Genomic DNA, 19,810 nt, shown 5'->3' on the forward strand with positions numbered 1-19,810 from the left:
AAAATATACAAGCACCAGCTTAAACTAATTATTATAATATTACTATCAATAACTGTAAACCATATAAATGCACAAAGCATTGAAATTAATCCTATTAAAGTCCATAACGGCTATCTCATATTTGAAACAGGAACCATAGACATTCCGACAGATTACGAATTCCACTGTTTAACGGTTAATATAACAAAAACCGAAGAAACTTTTAACAATTTAATTGAACAAAGTAAAGAATTTAATAACCTAATACAAATCGAATACCTAGTAGAAAAATTAAACAGAGAAATAAACGGCTTAAAAATAGCCAAACGCAAAAGAGGTTTAGTTAACATAGTAGGAACAGTATATAAATACTTATTTGGAACATTAGATCAAGAAGACAAAACAGAAATTGAACAAAAAATAAGCAACTTAGCAGAAAACAGCGTTCAGGTTAACGAATTAAATCACATAAGAGAAGCTATAAAAAAAGGAATAGAAATCATGAACGAACTAGATCAAGAGAAACAAAAAGGAAAGAAATTAGATATTCTTATATTTAACTCTCAACACTTTACAGAATATATAGAAGACATTGAGATGGGAATGCAGCTCACAAGATTAGGCATTTTCAACCCAAAATTACTAAAACATGACTATTTGTTGCATGTTAATTCTGAGAAATTGTTGAATACAAAAACTTCCAATTGGTTTAAATCAGATACAAACGAAATACTGATAATATCCCATATTCCTCGAGAAATAATAAAAAGCCCGGTATTCGAAATAATTCCATACCCGGATGATAATAATAACATTTTGACAGAAATAGCTCATGAAAAATATTTTACCCCAAGACAAAAAAGTTTATAGCAAAGAAACAGAAAAATTAATTAATAATGAATGTTTGACAGGAATTTTAAACCAAATAACATCAGCATGTAGTTATACTAAAATTTTGCAAAATTTTCAAATCAACTACGTAGAATCAAGTATAATTTTAATTTGGAATTTACCAAAAAACTATATTAAATCATAATTGTATAAATACGAAATAACAATAGAAGGAAACAATATAATAAAAATCTTTAATTGTTCACATATAAAAAACCCAAAGTAGAAGAAACACCTACAATAATAGGAGATACACCAATTCTAAAAGAAGAAAATGTTACACTATATCCAAACTTAAACACCTGAGGACAGGCACTTTTCTAATGGTTGGGGGAGTGACATATCCATAGTCGCACCCACCCTTTAACATAACTTAGCACATCAGCATAAGCACAAGTATAAACATTTCTAATATTGTAAACAAAGAGCCTGGTGATAACATCTACATTGGTCAAGATCAAACTGTCCCCCTTTGGTAGACATAAACAATTCACCCTAAATATCACGCCACTGTCAATGTTCCCATCAGAGCACTATCCCACGAATAATTGCTGACGCAGCTCAAACTTCACTCAATTTTGACTCAAACTCTCTCAAAGCGATGTTTGCTAAGCGACCGCAACAGTTAGATAAATCAGTTCATATTCGGGAAGCAAATCTGAATGTACTCAACAAAAGTAGCCGTTAAGTGAAATAAATTGAAATATATTTTTTTATAGTAACTTAACGTGAAAAACTTAATTATATATATATTCTAGGAGCTACATGTCACCTTTGGTGAATCTAGCTAAAAAAAACCTAAAGGGCTGGTTCACAATACACAATTTCGATATCATCTTGTATCGATTGCTTGGAAACGGGCCAAGTTATCGACTATAGGAAATAAACTCGTACTGCGCGGGCACTAGGGGGACGCACGTTAAATAAATTTAGAAAAATTAAATTATTTTAAAGTCTCTAGCTCTTATAAATTTTGAGATCCTTGCGTTAATACATACTGACAGACGGGCGGAGGGCTAGACAGGCAGTCAGACGGGCATGGCTATATCAATTCAGCTATTGATGCTGATCAAAAGTATATACATAGCCAACAAAACACGTTTTATTTAATAACTTCTGTGTTTCGTAACCGAACTTGATGAAATTTTTAGCAATAGCTCCTATGGTACTATAAAATATTCGTGTATTCTCAAAAACTCAATTACATTAAAATGGGTGGGCAATACAAATTGGTTTATTAATTTGATTCATTATTATATGGTCGTAGCCGGGTGGTGGAGATTGCCTTAAATATATATACTTGATATATATACTTCCTTGTTCGACTGACAAAATGAAAAAGCAATCTTTCTTGAATTTAACCAATATATTTCAACCGTCTTCAGGGCACTTACACAAAACAAAAAACTTCTAAGATAGAGATACATTAAATAAAATTAAAACAATTACTTACACAATTTAAAAAGTATACATAGTATTACACGTCTGCGCGTTTCGACGCTGAGTTTGAATCTATTTGACAATTCAATAGTTGTCGGTCTAAGTAAACGCAGTTTTCGGTGTCCGTTTTTTAGTTTAGCAAATATTGTTAAAGCCCCGCCACATGGTATTTTGTACATGACGTCGCTCAAAACTTGGTATTTTCGCCTTTGTATTATTAAAAAATGTTTGTAACATATTTGCGGGTCTGTGGGCTACTTTTATTTTGTGTCTGTTATCTTGGTATATATGTTTGAGATTTGGATATTTTTGGAGATTCTGTTGGCTTGTGTTCTGATATGTTGTCTATTAAATAATGTTCTAATTATATTTTTCGGGTAGTCATTTATGGCCAATAGTTTTTTAATTTCGTGTTCAATTTCTTAATGGTATATTGCGTCAGATATTTTTTTCATTCTTCTCATACAACTTAGTGCTGTATATATAATCATACTTCTTGGGTGGTTTGAGTTGAAGTTTAGTATTCGTCCAGAGGCTATGGTTCTCATATACCACTTAATTTTGTGCGAGTTGGCCACTCTGTTTTCCCGTCTTTCTCTACAGTCACGGACAAAAGTATTGGCATCTAGTTTTATTGTCGATTTTTTTCAATATACCGTCCAATATTCAATAATTTTGTATCTTTTATGCGATTATTAGCTATTTGTGCATGCAATCCAATTATGTGTTTTAAGCATTGGGGGCATAGTTAATTTTTAATAATTATTTAATTGCAAGCACCCGTAATTTTATAGGGACAAAAGTATTGGCAGTTTTCAATATAACGTTGTTATATTAATGTTATGTTTAATATGGACACACTTTTCTATGCCAAAATGCAAATCTGTAAGCACCGTTTTTTGAAAATAACAAAAAAATTATTAGAAAAAATTGTTTAAGGATAAATTTATAAATTCTTTTGCAAAAATGGGCCTATAAGATGTGTGAAACCACCGTTGAGCAGGTGGCAGATCCTATAAAGAACTTGGCGAGCTATAGGACAGAAGTCAATTAACTATTTGCAGCTTAACCCGTAGATATTTGGACGGCTTATGGTAGAAAATGCTGAACGCACCGGCCGCCCACGAAAGGTTATGGGTCATCATTGCGTCAAAATAATACGTAAGGTCTAGAAAAACCCAAAAATCGTATCATCCAAATAGTATCAGAGGTTAAAGAATAGAGTGGGAAAGGAATTCGCTCCAAAACTTTACAGAGGGTATTACACGAGGCTGGGTACAATGCGAGAATTGCAAGGCGCAAACCACTCATTTGATTGTGTGGCGTATTGGGTTTTCCCCATACTTTAATTCGGTCTTACGAGCGAAAAATATTAACCTGACTTTTGTCGGAGAATAGTACATCGTTCCAGTAAGTTAGCCTTCGATTTTAACTTTTCGGCAGACGTCAATCTCTTTGATTAGTTAATACTCTAAATGAGTAGTTTGCGTCGTGCAATTCTCGTATTGTACCCAGCCTTGTGTATACTTTTGGTTTTGTGGTCAATTTATCAGTTATATTGTCGAAAAATTCTTCTATTATGATGTCAGCTATTACTGGAGAAGCCGGTGATCCCATTGGCATTCCTCTAAATTGTATGTAAATTCTGTCTCTATATTTAAAGTACCTGTTCCCTTTCAATTTCCGTCTTATTGTGTCCAGTACAAGTTCTATTGGTATGCTGGGAAACAGGGACACTACATCAAAAGATACTAATATATTTTTCCTGTTGACTCTGTCTCTGAACTCTAACGAATTCTTAATGTTATATTTAGAGTCGTTGTCAAGTTTCTTAATATTTTTGTAGTATATTTGTATAGAATATATGATGGGGAACCGATAGAGGAACGTATTGGTCTTAGAGGTGTTGTGATGTGTCACGATGTGGTAGTAATCATCTTATTTCTTTCGTTCTTTGCAATATGTCCCATCTTAAATAATTTTGTCACAAGGCTGTTAGAAAAAGAATGTCTGTAATCTTGATGTCGGATCCTGGCTTAGTGTTTTATACGCACAAAAGTCATCTAAAATATTTGTCATTTTATTTTTGTAGTCGTCGTTATCCATTGCTACTGTTTTTGTCAGAAGGTAATATTTTAATGTTGTTATTAAGTTGTAAGAATTTACGTGCCTGCTCCGCTGTGTGCAGTATTAATCGATCCCTTGTATTTTGGTTAAACTTCATTTTGAATTTTTTAACTGCAAGTTTGTACGTTAGGCGGGAATGCTGTTTTCGATTTGTTAACAGCCCATTCTTTCTGAGTCTTATTGTCCGCTAAGTCGAGGTTTCGTTTATTTCGTAGCATGTGTGTTTCGTTTCTTGACCTTTCTTCAGTGTTATTTTTTTGTTTTCTGCATTTTTCTCGCTCTCAACAAACTCATTGGAGTCATCTGTGGTCACCAGCTGTTTTATGTTTTATTTTTTGGTTGAAAGGGTTGAGGTTAAGTATTCGTCCAGAGACTATTGAAAAATTTAATTTTATTTAATGTATATTAATGTTAATTGTTTTTTTATTTTTGTGTTAGTTCATTGAAGACGGTTGACGAAGAGCAGGCGAAATATATTGGTTATATTCAAAACAAATTGCATTCTGATCTTTTCTTGAATAAAAACCTCGCACCTCGAGCCAGTCAAACAAAAAATTAGTAAATGGAAAGGTTGCCAAATACAAAACATTATATTTGTCGGTGAAATGTCTTCATTTTCGGGAGCATCCGCGACTACCTTGTGAACCAAGCGCTTCCTTGGGCGTGACATCGTGTTGCAGCAACGAGATTTGTTTCTAGACTAATTTCACAATGAAAACATTCCACCACGTGTGTAAATTAGTGTTATTCAGTGTTCCAATACTGGCATTGTGGCTCAGCAATAAGAGATCAACTGTTTAATGATAACGGTCAACTGCCGGAGTAGAATATATTTTTGCTTGTGTCACTCACAGAGGCCATTCAGAACTAAAAAGATGCGATACAATTCTTAGGGCTTAAAGCTAACAGAATATGATTCTTAAATTATTTCTTCGTTCATAGCCGCCACGCAAATATGCTGTGTCTGCCGGCTATGCAACGACATCCGTCCCAATGCTTATTCAGCAATTGTGGCCGGAGTCATATTCTGGCCAACCGTTTGTTGACTCCGCTTAACTACTCCCCCTTTAAGACCAAGGCCGCCCTCGGCGATCACTTCTCTTAACTGTAGCGCAGACTTTCTGGCGCTGGTGATTCGCCAAAACGGAAGACCGATGCCAATGAGCAGAACGCATACCACTCCCACGATGCATATTATCTGGTATACGGCTTTGCTACCGAGGTCCTCTTTGAATTTCTGGATCTCCTCCAGGTTACTTACACTCAGTCGGTGAAGGTACGGAAGACTGAGGATGTACCGGCTGGCCGTGATATTTAGTAAGGGGATGTTAGCAGTACCGGGGACCTTATTCTGCACGTTGTTATGATTAATGAATAAAGTTCCGTTCACCGCAGCGCGGTCGATGAAGGTGATGAGGTGTGTGCCAGGAACCCAGATTTCGGTGCTGTTGTCCACTTGTCCACTTTCGCTGGCCTGTCATTTACGATGAGGATTCCGTCATCTACGAAAGTGATAGCGTCTAAATTTCTTGGTTGGATTTCGCAATTCGCTATCCCGCCTGCGTGGAGCTCTCTGGCGCATGAACTCCCGGATGCTAGATGACAAAATGTGGCCCCCGGAGAGGCGGTGCAATTTTCGAGAGCATGCGTTTCCCCATCGCAATCTGCCAGGACGTTATTCATTATGCGTTGTATGAAATTCTCATGTGTGACCGGGAAAATCGTGACCTTTTTGCTAGCAAATTTAATTTTCGGAAATTTAATAATAAAATAAACGATGTTAAAGGACTGTAAAACTTTCAGAGATGCAACGGACATAAGATCCCCTATGGGAGTATTAGTGGGTTCCTCCAGCCAAACTGATGCCAATCTGAATGATCGAGAATGTTTGGGCTAACAATGTTAACCTTTGCAAGAGGTGTTGCCAGCATTAGATTTTGCAACTCCATCATTAACATTCGATTCCTGGCTAGTAATGTCTCATATAAATGGCCAGTATCGGCTTGAGTGTCTTTAGTTGTTTCGAGAATTTGATTGACTGTAGAAGTAAGTTGATTAATTTGTACCTGGATTCTTGTGTTAATTTATATTTGCTTGTTGTTTGAATTAATTAATTAATTAATTAATTGTGTCTCAATGAACAAAGTTTTTTCTAAATCGCCGGCATCCGGTGTGCCTGCCACAACCTTCAACATGGAACCTTAGAAGTCTTAGCTCCTGGCCACTGTGCGATGCGCGCCCAACGCCTCTAGCAAATCTCGGAGGTGATCTGCATCCACGCTCAGAAGCATTTTCATTTGCGACTGTGGGAACATGTCATTTAATTTGACAGTTTCTTCTACTCTACGCATGTATTCTGAGAGATTCGCTGAATGTTTAACGTAGGCGTATTCTTCCCATACTAGGACAGGGCCATCAACAATGGGAATGTATTTGGACTGAGAGTAGTCCGTGATGCGTGCCAAAGTCAAGGATAGGAAGAAGAGAAGGACAAATCCAAACCTGCGAAGTGAAGTGTTCGTTTTCAGCTATTTTTAGTTTAAAAAGCCATATCCTACCACCAATAAGCGACTTAATATAAAATGTAATGAAACTTATATTAAATAAGAAATGCGCCAAGTGGCTTATAAAAGAATAAAAATATGTGCAAGGACTCGTTTACTGGAATTATTTCAAATTATCCTTTTGGACCATCCTCCCATTAATGAGGACCGTGGACCCCAGGTCCGCTTGTACAGTTCTTTCCTCGCACAATGGCGTGAGTTTATTTCCAAGCCTTCGGTTGGACTTGACTAAAACCTTTTCACCGACCTCAAAGACTCTATTCTGCCGGGAGGCGTTCTCTTTAGTTCTGAGCGCGATCTGTGCATCTTTGATTTTGCGTTGTATTTCTTGTTAAGGCTCAGCCGGATGTGCTTGAACAACGTCAACTGGTCTTTTGTTAATGACCGAGTGGACTGACTGGTTGTACTCAGCAGTTGCCAGTAAAATTACCTCAACGGTGTCGCTTATGTTCTTGTCGATTTTTAAACATCTGGTAAGCTCTAACAACGTGCTATGAAAGCGCTCTACTTGTCCATTCGACACACTATGCAAGGGTGGCGCGTTTGACATACTCACTCCAAAATTATTGTACAGCATGGTTAAAATCGTCTGTGAATTCAATGCTGGTTCATTGTCACAGTATATCGATTTCGCTTTTGGAAAAAAGTTCAAGAGCTAAAGCACTGTTGGCTTCAGGTCCTCAATGGTCCTTGAAGAGATAGGCTGTGCGACAGCGAATTTTGAAAACTTGTCGATGCAAGTAAGAAACAATTTTTTGTCAGTCAAGAAGAAGTCTATGTGTAGCATCTCTTCAACATGCGACGGGATTGGTGTTTCATCCAACTCTTGTTTTCTAGGGTGTCTATCGTATTTGGCTTTAGCGCACGTTTTGCAGTTTTGCACAATTTCGTTCGCTAGTTTGTCCATTTTCGGAAAGTAGTATTTGGAGAGCCTGTTTCAAGTTCTCTTGAGCAGATCTGTGAGCCCTATTGTGATCAGCTGTGATGATTTTTCTTCTTTCCCCAACCCCGAATATGTCAACCCCAGTATCATCGCGAGAGTGTGCAAGTCGAGGTGAAAAGCGTTTACACCTCTCAGTATGACAGACTCCTTGCATGTAAAGCTTATCGAGTGTCGCCTCTTGTTCCCAAACAGTATAAAACTGCGCTTCAAAGAGAAGCGTGCCTCATCCAATACTATCTGACTTTGAAAGCAATTCAGAGGCTTATCTGTTGTTTCAATGATGTGAGTCAAAGAAACTTCACTGTGAATCGTTGTCCTTCTACAACATTGGGTTGTTGTCTGGACAATGCGTCTGCAACCAGGTTTTCTTTGCCAGGTTTGTAGAAAATCCGCGCATTCGACTCATCGATGCGTACTTTCCATCGTTTAATCTTCGCATTAGGGTTTGACTCCGATACTGCGAAGGTTAACGGCTGGCGATCAGTGAAAATGTTTATGTCCTCGATCCCATACAGGTAATGTCGCAACTTGGCAAGCGCCCATATAATGGCCAATAGTTCCTTCTCGTTGGTAGCATCATTGTCTTCTGTGTGTTTCAATGTTCGTGAAATCATTGTAATCGGACGCCCCTCTTGGAAAGGAACTGCGCCTATGCCATAGGCCGAAGAATCGGTTGTTAAATCAAATGCTTTTTATAGTCGGGATACCTCAGCATGACATCTTCTGATGCCAAAATATTACATAGCTTTTGAAACGCACGTTGTTGCGTTTCGGAGAACTGCACCTGAATGTTTCGCGATCTATGCCTACTGACTGTTCCATTTTCCCCGTTTAGAATTTTCGAAATAGGCCCGAAATAAGCTATTTAGGATCCAGTCTACGTGTTTGACATGTGACTCTTCATCTTCAGAGAAGATAATCACGTCATCCACGTAGACATCGCAAAATTTGCCGATCTGCTCTCGCAAGATATCGTCAATGGTCCTCTGAAAGATGCTGGCTACATTTTTCAGACCGAACGGGAGTATTCGAAACTCATACTTCCCCCATTTACTGAGAAGGAAGTTTTCTCACGATCGCGTTCTGTGAGCATGATTTGATGGTAGCCAGACTTGAGGTCCAAGGTCGACAAAAATTTTGCTTATCCCAAGTTTCCCAATATCATTGAGATTTATTTCTTTATTTATTTATTTATTAATGGTCGACAAAACGAGTGTCTTCCTCATTATTCAAAAAATTGTACAATATAATTATATGCTAAAAGCCTAGTTAAAGGATACAATTTTCTAAATAGCATCACCGACCGATGGAGGTGTTTTATTTGCCAGTCCGGCCAGCTGTGCCCCTTTTCACAGCTAATTTTGTCAGTGACGCTATTAGAGCCTACATCTAAGCAGAAGGTTGTAAGTAGGAAAAAAGTGATCTCAAGTGAAATTAAAAATAATCTTAATTTGCTATATTAATAAAGAAAATACAATAAATAGGAAAAAAGAAAGTAAGAAAATTGTTAATAAAGTAGAGCAATGTAAGTTAGATAAAGAGTGTTAAGTGGATAGGACAAAGAGAAAAGTAATGGGAAATCACCGACACGGTGGGGGAAAATTTTTCAGCCTGTCCGGCTAGCTATGCCCCTGCTCATAGCTGGGAATGGTCAGCGACTTCCCGAGAGATATTTGGCATGGGATATTTTTCGGGTATCGTTCTTTCGTTAAGTTTGCGAAAGTCCATGACTAATCGCATGATTCGATTACCCGCCTTATCTGTACCTTTTTTATCCACAACCCAAATAGGATTATTGTAGGGAGATACTGATTTCTGTATAATGTCATTTTTCAGCAGGTTTTGAATCTCTTTATTGACGAAGTCCGCTGCCCCCAAAGGATATGGGTAAAGCTTTGCATTAATGGGTTCCTCATTTATTCTTATGGTAGCCACCACCGATGTATTGGATGGTAAGGCCTCATTGGGGTCTGCAAAGGCCCTTGTTGGCACCGAGACTCGTGCCGGGGCGCGTATTCGGCAGGGACTTCTAGCGTCGAAAGATACAACTCGATTCAATTCGATTCGTACGAGGCGGTACGATATAATATAATTCGAACGCTGAAATCTTTATTATTCTTTCATTATTTAACAACCTATATTTTACATGATTATGAGACTTACATTCGTGCTCCGCACGCGCTTCTGTTCTCTTTCACTTCTGCTCAGTTGCAAGCACAAAACGAAAATGAACCTCGACAAAAATGCAGCTTGTGCAGCTGCGTGCGATCGACTTATCATGTAAAAACTAATTCTAACGGTGCGCTTCCAGTGTAAGCGGCGAGGGCTGCTTACAGAAAAAATGCGAGACCCAGTAGGACTTAGTCAACAGCTATTTTCACTTCGCCCCGTAACATTCCCCACCCCGTAATTCACGAACGTCCGTGCAGTGTGTTACCAACTTTAATATCAAGCTTAGCTAGCTTGACGGCGGGGTGAGTAATAATTCCATCGGCGGTTCGCACCACGGCACTTCGGACCTGGCCATCCTTTGAACGGTGCACGTCTACGACCACTCCTCTTGTCCAACAGTTTCGCTTGGCACCGTCGTCCACTATTATGACGATGTCGTCGACTGATATTGGTTCGAGTGGCGGTTGAAACCACTTAGTACGTCTGGTGAGTGTAGGCAGATACTCGCGCAACCATCTCTTCCAAAATTGGTCAGCCAATTGACTGGCGACTCGGAAGCCTCGTGCCAAGCTAGCTGAATGACCTAAAAGAAAATGATTTGGAGTCAGGGTTTCGGACTCAGATGTCTCCAAGGGAACATAAGTGAGTGGCCTTGAGTTGAGCACGCTTTCTACGTCAGCCAATGCTGCTCGTAGCACCTCCTCTCGTAACCCAGTATTGACTTTGTAGAGCGCACCATTCGTTCCCACGATCCTCCCATGTGGGGTGATCCTGGCGGGATAAAGGTAAACTCGAGTTCTGGGTACTGTCGCTCGATCAGAGCCGGCGATATACGTTCAATTTCATCTTTTAATACTCTGCTAGCGCCTCTGAAATTTTTGCCATTGTCCGACAGCATGCGACGGGGGCAGCCGCGTCTGGCCACGAACGACTTCAGAACGCATAAGTATGAGTCAGTTGAGAGCGACGTAGCTATATCCAGGTGAACGGCGCGCACCGTGAGGCATATAAATATCACGCCCCAGCGCTTATCACGACGCCGTCCAACGACAATGTCGTGGGGCCGAAGTAATCCACTCCAGTATATGTGAACGGTGGAGTATAGGGCGATAATCGTTCGATTGGCAGGTCGCCCATCCCTGGCGGCTTTGGGCGGGCGCGTCGTATGCGGCACGCTGGGCAGGTATTGGAAACTTCTCTCACCAAAGCTCGTAAGCCACAAACCCACTACCGCTGCCGCAGTTCATTTACGACGATTTCGTTGTGTAGGTAATGATATCTGCGGTGATAAAACTCAACCCGCAGATACGTCAATTTATGTCGTCTTGGCAGAATTATCGGGCGTTTTACGCCGACTTCGACTCCTTCTATATTGTCTATCCGTCCTTTAATACGTAGAATGCCCAAGTCATCCACATAAGGGGGGCACGTAAACAGCAAGCTTTTGCGATCGGTTAAGCGGCGCCCCGACCTTAAGCAGGTGATCTCACTATAAATCTCCTTTTTTTTGACAAATTCGGATAAAAATCACATCCATTTCATTGCTTGTTTTAAGGAGCAGCGTCTTCTGCAGATCCAGTCCTCCGTCCAATCTGATCTTCTTAGTAATATTCCGTAGGAAATCCAGTACGCATAGCTGTACGGCTCTCAATTTGCCTAGCTTGCTGAAACGCTGCAGATCCGGCAGAATACATCTCCAGGACGACGTGTGATTGGGTTGTTCTTCACCATGGTACAACATGTTTAATGCAGGGCCTATTTCCGATTGTGGCCACTGCGATTCTTCTAGATACAAAAATGGTGGTCCATTGAACCACCTGGTTGAGCCATGAATTTCAGGCGTTTTGTTGTCCACATCTGATTCTTCAAAAATCTCTCCTATCCGAAGCGCTATGAATTGCTGGAACTTTCGAGCATCGGAACGGATCCAGTAGAGCACATCCTTTGAATCTGTCCAGAATGTTCGTGTATGTATTCGTACCGACATTTCCTTTTGGATACATTTGGCCAGTCTCAGACCTAAGACCGCGGCCATCAGTTCCATTCGAGGTATGGACACGGTGCTACTCTCGTTTTCGAGGCGACCAAACTGCAATGTACTTGGCCATCAAGTTCAGCCCGCAAAAATACAACTGCGGCGTAAGCATTCATATTGGCGTCAACGAATATATGCATCTGCACAGCCTGGGCTCGACTCACCCACTTCTGGCACCGTGGAATGCGGACGGCATTCAAATTTGAAAGTAGATCAAGCCAGTGTTGCCAATCGGCTTCGTCTTCGTTGGTGAAGTCGTCATCCTATCCGATATTGGATCGCCATATGTTCTGAAGGATGATCTTAGCGCGTATATTAAAGAATCCTAGCAGCCCGAGCGGGTCGAAAATAGACATGATCACACTCAGAACACGCCTTTTAGTTGGGCGCTCCTTAGATGCCTTCGCGAGCAAGTTCGGCGTCATCACAAACGTCAACAGATCTTGTCCAGGTAGCCACCACAGGCCTAAGACCTACTCTTGCGCTTCATCCTGAGCGCTGATACGCTTGTCCAACTCCTCACAGTCGTCTTCCAGCGCCTGTATAACTTGCTTCGAATTTGATGTCCAGCGGCGCATCTCGAAGCCGCTACTAACATGAATCCTTTTTACTGTCTCAGCTAACGGTATCATTTCAGCTGCAGTATCCACCGACTGCAGCCAGTCGTCGACAAATGTGTTTTCGCAAATCGCCTTTACGGCATCCGGATGGTCCGCTACAAACCGCTCGGCATTGCGATTCTTGACGTAATTTGCTAGAGCTGGCGAGCAGGATGCTCCAAACGTCATGACTTGCATAACGTATATTTCGGGGAAGCGTGACGAATCTCCATCACGCCAGAGAAACTTCTGTGCCGGTTGGTCTTCTTGGCACACCTTGACTTGATGAAACATTTCCCTTATGTCGCCGGATACTGCGATAGGACGCTCTCGGAAGCGTATTAGCACCCCCATCAAAGATGCTAGTGTATCTGGACCTTTCAACAAACAATCGTTCAGCGACATGCCACTTACTTTGGCAGCCGCATCCCAAGCCAGGCGAGTCTTTTTCTTATTCGGATTGGTGACTGTAAAAATAAGAAGAAACCACGATGTAGTGTTAGCTACTAACTCACTATCCTTCAACCGGCGGATATATCCCTTCTGTTTGTAATCGTGCATCGTGTTCATCATGAACTTTTTCAGTGGTGGGTCTTTTGACATCTTTGCCTCTAAACATTTCAGGCGCTTAACAGCCATCTGATAAGAGTCTGGCAGGTGCATGCGATCGAACCTCCATAACAGTCCGGTCTACCAGCGCTTTTCGTCTTCCAGATAGGTTGTTGTCGCCTCCATAATCTGCATCGAGCGTTCGTCCTTTTGGATCTCAGCGGATGTGAGGAAACGCTCACACCTAGTGACTCAATTGAAAAATAGCTCTTCAGAGCTTCATCCATCCCACGCGCCCACTGCACTGGCAAATATGTAGCAGCCGAGGCGTGGTGGTGTCTCCCACAATGGGGCGGCCATATACGGCCCATCCTAGTCTGCTTCGCGCTGCTATGACGTCGTCGTTTTCACCTTCTCGTATCTCCAAGGGTGAAGTTATTTTGATATTGTCTAAACCAATGATAAGCTGAGCCTTGACGTTGTTATACGGCAGAATAGGAAGCGTAGATAAGTGCTTCCGAGACTTGAGCAACTGTGGCCCGATACTTTGCTCTGGTAAGTCCAAGTTCGCTATTGTTCGCACGTTTTTTTAGGCATACTGTATTGCGTTTTGTTCTGGAGCTGAAATGCTCACAGCCACGGACATCGACTCAGGTTCATTCTTGGTTATGTCCACTGTCCATTTAAGACACAGCTGGGTCGCAGGACCATCTAATACCAGCTCGTCTGCAAGCGCTCTTTCTATTAACGTACACTCAGCTCCTTCATCCACTAAAGCATATGCGCGCACGCTTTTTGATTTACTAAAGAGCATGATTGGAACATATCGAAACAGTGTCTTACTTGCGGAGCTGCCGTGAAACATAACGGCAGACTCACTTGCCTTAATCCGGCAGTTGCTACCTTTGCCCGTGTGCTCGAGTTTATTACCACTCATGGTAGGCGTATGTAGCAGCACATGGTGCGTTGACTCGCAACCATCTACATGACACTTCTTCTTTGATTTACACTGTTGTGCACGATGACGTAGAAAGCAGCAAAAACAGATCCTCTTTTCCTTAACAAGTTCCCAGCGCTGATTTGTACCCATTGATCTGAACTCGTCGCAATCTGATAGACGGTGGTTACCGGCGCACTTCGCACATGAAACCCTCTCCTGTTCTGTTGTGAACGTTCTTGCTGAGAACCCTCAGGGCTATCTACCGTGTTGTGCACAAAAACTTGCTCTCTAGTGCTTTTCGTGGAGCTCTTCTTTTCGTTACCAGCCAGTGGTGTCTTGTAGGGCGTGACCATAGTCGCGCACATTGCCACATTGAACAGCCAGTTATCAAAGGTGGCCAAGCTGCTACCTTCATTCGACATTCGATGCCGGCCCCAATCCAATTTCATATTGCTGGGCATCTTAGCAACAAGCTCGTTCAGCAGCGCGGGATCGTAAAGATATTCGTGCATACCAATGGCCGCTATCGTTGCGCAGTAGTTTTGGACAGCTAGGGCTAGTCGGATAACGGTGTTCAAGTTGTCCGACTTTATTGCTGGTTCCTCTCGGAGCTTTTGCTGCAGAGCAGCATGTACTATTTCAGAGCGGCCATACAACATTCGCAATGTGCCTATAGCATACGGCACTGTAGCTGGGATCATAGGTTTTCCGCGCACCGCATCCAGGGCTTGCCCTCTGATGCACTTCTGAAGCCTCATGAGATTTTCCTCGTTGCTGAATCCACATCTCTCTGTGGATTGCTCATAATTGCTGATAAAGATCAACCATTCCTCTGGTTTGCCTGTAAAAATGGGTAAGTCTTTGCTGATGACATGTCGCGCGCTGATTTGCGCAGGTGTCAGTGATCCATTCCACGGCGTCGCATTATTACAATGCACATTGTCAAATTGCTGCCGTGGCACGTGCTCAATCGATCTGTTGAGCGCTCCCAGACCTGTGTGGCCCATGTACGCGGCAGTACTGGGCTCCGTAGCCTGGTTAAACACCGCCGTATTTGCTTGATACGGCAAACAGGGGTGTACACTCCAATTAGCAGCAACCTGTTTCTGCTTGTAGATCACGTTCTGGTATCCTAAAGGGTCGAAAAGAGCTCCCACTTTCTCAGTTCTTTGCTACCTTGGTGTTGCTACCCGCTACCTTTTTCTACACCGGCGACTTTATCTTGTACTCCAGCAGGAACAGGCGATCCGTTAGCCTGTCCCGTTGACCATGCCGTTACAAGCGTTGCAGTTCCACTGGGTTGAATACTACTTGTCGTCCTTCTCGCACTTGCATCTTGTTCATCACCGTCAGCCATCTCACCACACCAATACTATGCAATCCGCTTTGAGGTTATGGCTGCTAAGTGTGAGTCTAGCTCTTGTACCACGTGTCTCTCTATAGGCAGCTAAGGTTGTGACTTTGCAAGTCGCTTGCTTCGCAGAAATCTCCGCCGTAGCAGAGAATCCCTTGGACAATCTCTGCTGCAGAGAATATTTCAGAATGTTGGCACCGAGACTCGTGCCGGGGCGCGTATTCGGCAGGGACTTCTAGCGTCGAAAGATACAACTCGATTCAATTCGATTCGTACGAGGCGGTACGATATAATATAATTCGAACGCTGAAATCTTTATTATTCTTTCATTATTTAACAACCTATATTTTACATGATTATGAGACTTACATTCGTGCTCCGCACGCGCTTCTGTTCTCTTTCACTTCTGCTCAGCTGCAAGCACAAAACGAAAATGAACCTCGACAAAAATGCAGCTTGTGCAGTTGCGTGCGATCGACTTATCAAGTAAAAACTAATTCTAACGGTGCGCTTCCAGTGTAAGCGGCGAGGGCTGCTTACAGAAAAAATGCGAGACCCAGTAGGACTAAGTCAACAGCAATTTTCACTTCGCCCCGTAACAGCCCTTTTCCTGTCTTTTAGCAGTTTCAGGAATTTGTTCTTTTCTAAAGGAGGTGCATCTGAGCAATCTACGTTAGTAAAATTGACATAAGTGCATGCGTGAATAGAAATTTGTTCAATTTCTGAACCCCATTTAAGTTGACCTGACGCTAAGCAAAGCGATGCCCCTGCCTGTGTTAACAGGTCGAGGCCTATTATTCAATCAAAAGTTGACAGGTCCGATAAAAGAAAAAATGTTGCCTTTATGTTGAACATTGAGACAAAACATTTTTGCGTGATTCTTTGTACCATGAATCGAGTGGATTATGAATGGACAATCTACTGGTCGGACGCCTTTTAACCCTTCATGTGGTCTGATAAAGTTTTTAGACGCGCCCGTGTCTATGAGGAATTTCATATCGGCCCCTGCTACTCTGCGCTCGATGACGGGTAACAGGGATCTACCCCTAAAAAATTAACAGCATCTGAATCATAGCTAGCCCTCACGTCATCCTCAATTTGCCTCTGCGCTAGAGGCGGCATTAGCATACATTTGGGATCCTTGTTCCGCGTCCTGCGTTACATGATTCACCCTTTGTTGCTTTTTTTGTAATCCCTGTGTGGGTTGAAGGATCCTTGAAAATGAAGGATCTACCTCCATGGGTTCCTGTCCACCATTATTGTTTGCTGCCGACCACTTCGGTGATCGGACTGACCCTGTTGCTTCTGCTGTTTGTTGAAATGTGGGTTTTTTGCGCCATTTGTCTGTGGCTCAGAATGTCTATCTTGCTGTCGGCCCTGTGTCTTTGTATTCGGCCTACGCTCTTTTTCTTCTTGGCTTTTGGCATTATTAGCCGCGAAAGCATATCTCTCGTTCGATTCCACCTCCTGAGCAAGCGCCAGTGCCGAAGGCAGATCTCCAGGCTTGGCTGCGAAAAGCACATCCATGAGATTGCGCTTAGGCCCCGATACGAAAACGCGCAACACGTCGTCACGGAAATTCTCACAAAGACGTTTTGCCATAACGGGCTCGTAAGACATATTGACCTTGATGGTCAGTAGGGTTAGTTTTTTCTCCACTTCGTCATAACACTGGAGTAGGCGCAAGCCGCCCTGCCTCAAGGTTTAATTGTTTTTCAATTTCATGGATCGGCGTTTTGTCACTGTATGTAAAATCAAGGCGGTTTTATTATCGCATCGAAATTTAATACAGTGCCAAATGATTCCTCTTATAATTATAACAGCCTGATAATGCCGAGAACTGCCATTATATGGCTTGAAAATGTGGTAGGCGGGTATGCCGCTTGCCTCCAAGAAACATAAGATTCATGTATTCCTGCAAGCTCAGGTAAGCATTTGACGGCGTCTAGTGGCTCGTCGCAGCGAATGTCATTTCTAATCTCAATCGCAGCATACGCTACTTCTTGTGGGGCAGCAACGTTTGGTGCTGCAATTTCTTCAAATAATTCATTAATACTCTGCACTAATAGCTGCTCTCTTTGCTGATATACATTGGCTTGTTCTGTTAGGGCATTATGGCCGTTTCCTAAGTTGCCGTCCCTAAGTTGCTCTGGATCCATTTTGTTCAAAGTTGGGGGTACTGTAGAGGCAAATCGTGGAGCTGGGATTCTGAGGCGGTTGTCATAGTCAGAATCCGAGTCGAAAGAGTTCTTGCGGGGGGTCCTACTGATCGAAAGATGAGTTCATGGGCATTTTTGTGGACGCAAAGACAAAACAGGTAGTCGAAAGATGGGTCGAATTACGGCTCAGCTCTAAATCACGAGAAGCGCATGAGCAAGAAAGTATGTGCCGTTGCAGCACAATTTTTAGAGTGGCAAAAAAACCAACACCATTTATTTTGTTTTTTTTTTTACAAAATTTGTTTATTGCTGTCATATCGAATTCTCAAAATCTTTTGTTCTTATTCTAGCAGATAATTTATTGGAAAATATAACGCATGCAAGATTTCGCTTCTCGTTGTTTCTTTTGTTTTTATTTTTTATTTTTATTAATAACGGATTTGGCTAAATTGCTTACATGATTTTTATGATTTAATCATAACGCCACAGTCACGCAGTTGTTATTCGTAGTCGCTCCCTTCGCCGCAGTCTCCGCTGCCCGAAGAGCTCCAGCGGCTTCGGTATAAAAATATATGTAAATCGCACTGCGCTTGAGCGCACCTTTGTGAATGACGAGATTATGATCGCTAATTCACTGGAACTGCAGCTTATTGTTTCTTGTTGTCATATATTGGCCAACCGTTGACTGCGCTTAACTTGTATACCACCACCGACACTCGCCTTCCAGCGCTAGCACTTTATTCCTTTCTCTCTCTCTCTAACTCAGCCACGCCTAGGCTGCTCTTTACAGAGAACTCTGCCAGACTCGCAATAATGGAAAGCACAAAGCAATGCAGAAAGGATCAGAATAGAATGGAAGAAATTAGACAAGCAACGCATTCTTGTGAAATTCATACAATCGATTTATTCATGCTTTTACATTTTCATTTGTAATACTTAAAATTAAATGCCACGACATATATGTAGTGACATATTCACAACTACAGAATTTTGAACCACTGTTATTCATAAGCTGCATTGCATGGTATAACCCACTGTGTGTTTACAAATTGAATCATAACAATAGCATGCCATATGCAGCCGAATTCAAATAATGCTAACAGCAGCGAAAATCATAAGAGTAGAATACCTTCTGCAGCCAAACTAAAATAATGTCAACAATAATTTATAAACAAAAACTGGCCAGAAGAGAGTCGCTATCATAAACAAGTTGCAGCTATTGTCCCTTTGCAATAAGTCGCGTTCTCCAATTATAATTTAACTTTAAATATATCGTAAGCCTATTTTTGTACTCAGTCTTAATCCATATATTCAACCTAATAAACAGATAAAAATTCACTCTCGTTAAATAAAATTTGTTTACATTTTTGCAAAACTTTTAACAATGTTATTATATACATATATATTTAAATATATACACAATTCTAGGAGCTACATGTCAAGTTCGGTGAATCTCTAGCTCTAAAAACCTAAAGGATTTGCTCAAAAGACTCGATCTCGATATCGACTTGTATCAATTACTTTGAACAATAACATATAGTTAGAATTAATGCGTAAAGCTTCCTTAATCAAGTTGGTATACCGTGCATTGAGGGCCATTATCCCTGGGAAAAGATATTAGGGTTCATGTGCAAAGGTGATTTTTAACGTCATTTTGTAGGGGACTAGCAACGAGGTTGCTGCACTTTAGTACAAATATCTTAAAAACGTGCTGATCGATTTTTATAATTTTTTCAAGATTGGTTAGGTGAAACTATAGACTTTAATCGTGTATATGCGGTTTTCGGGGCCATTATCCCTAAACTAAGATATTTAAAGAATGGTGAAAACCTAACTTTTCAACCCCTTTGTTTACCCATATTATAAATTAAAATTCAAAAATCAATAAATGTAGATAGTAAATAATTAAATATTTTGCAATTCTGCATTTAAATTTATTTGGTTTCGTTCTTAAAAACATAAATAAATGCATTTGAAAGTGAGCGATACTTTTCCGATAACAAGTAACAAAATTCGACGCTAAGTCACCGCCGCTAATTTGACGCACCTGCGTTGTAG

Source organism: Drosophila virilis, unplaced genomic scaffold, assembly GCF_030788295.1.
Source record: "Drosophila virilis strain 15010-1051.87 unplaced genomic scaffold, Dvir_AGI_RSII-ME tig00001479, whole genome shotgun sequence".
NCBI classification, from domain to species: Eukaryota; Metazoa; Arthropoda; class Insecta; order Diptera; family Drosophilidae; genus Drosophila; species Drosophila virilis.